This window comes from Sinocyclocheilus rhinocerous, unplaced genomic scaffold (assembly GCF_001515625.1).
Source record: "Sinocyclocheilus rhinocerous isolate Xijiao unplaced genomic scaffold, SAMN03320098_v1.1 scaffold664, whole genome shotgun sequence".
In the NCBI taxonomy this organism is placed as follows: Eukaryota; Metazoa; Chordata; class Actinopteri; order Cypriniformes; family Cyprinidae; genus Sinocyclocheilus; species Sinocyclocheilus rhinocerous.
The window spans coordinates 616,614-618,034 of record NW_015658767.1 but is presented as its reverse complement, the minus strand read 5'-3'; positions in this window follow the sequence as shown (position 1 = coordinate 618,034).

Below are 1,421 nucleotides of genomic sequence, written 5' to 3'. Positions count from 1 at the left end.
GAACATCATTAGCGCCGGCGTGGATAACAATCTTACTGAATTTAAGTTTAGCATTAGCCAGAACTTTTAAATTTGCCAAGATGTCAGGCGCTCTGGCTCCCGGTAAACATTGGACTATGATGGCTGGTGTCTCTATTTTCACGTTCCATACAATAGAATCGCCAATAACTAGAGCACTTTCATCAGGTTTCCTACTGAGTGGGGAAAACCTGTTTAATGTTTTGATCGGAATGGAAGAGCGGTGATTTGACCCACGACTATGCCGCCTCACAGTCACCCAGTCGCCTTGCTGCACGGGCTCTGTAACCGGAACTGAACATTGTACAGGACTCCCTGAGCTAGTCGCATCCAAAGCCGTATCTACAGCCCTCACATTCTTACTATCCTCAATTAAAGTTTGGATGCGTGTCTCTAGTTCTGAAAGCTTCTCTGTCAGCCTAACTATTTCCCTGCATTTATCACATGAGAATCCCTCGTCGCCAACAGAGAAGAAGACATTACTCACCGTGATTGATGAATGATTCTGACTTACCACTGTTGTTTGATGAACTTGTGACAAACGGAGCGAGAAAAGAAAGAAACGGATTAGGTTATATTTAATAACTTTAAACAACAGAGAGTGACAGTAAGATAGAGATTCAACAGAAAAGCGAAGCTACACGGAGCTACAATCACAAACCACTCAGCAGCACGGCAGACAGGAACCGGCAAGCAGGAAGCAGAACCCTTCCTGCTTGGTTCAAAGATGGCCGTTGTCACGATCTTGCGACCAAAGATAGCCTACAATACATCATGATCATTGCACAGCGTGTTTGCTGCTACGATCCACGTTTACTGACCAGCCAATACTGAAAGCTTCTCTGTCAGCCTAACTATTTCCCTGCATTTATCACATGTGAATCCCTCGTCGCCAACAGTGAGAGATAAACTGTACATGTGACAAGCAGTGCAAATAACAATAGCAGGAGAAGAAGACATTACTCACCGTGATTGATGAATGATTCTGACTTACCACTGTTGTTTGATGAACTTGTGACAAACGGAGCGAGAGAGTAAAGAAACGGATTAGGTTATATTTAATAACTTTAAACAACAGAGAGTGACAGTAAGATAGAGATTCAACAGAAAAGCGAAGCTACACGGAGCTACAATCACAAACCACTCAGCAGCACGGCAGACAGGAACCGGCAAGCAGGAAGCAGAACCCTTCCTGCTTGGTTCAAAGATGGCCGTTGTCACGATCTTGCGACCAAAGATAGCCTACAATACATCATGATCATTGCACAGCGTGTTTGCTGCTACGATCCACGTTTACTGACCAGCCAATAAAAATGCGACATGAAATCAAGACATGGCACCGCTAAAACATAAAACTGCTTATCTCAAGCTCTTATCCCTTCCTCTTCCTCTTCCTCTTCCTC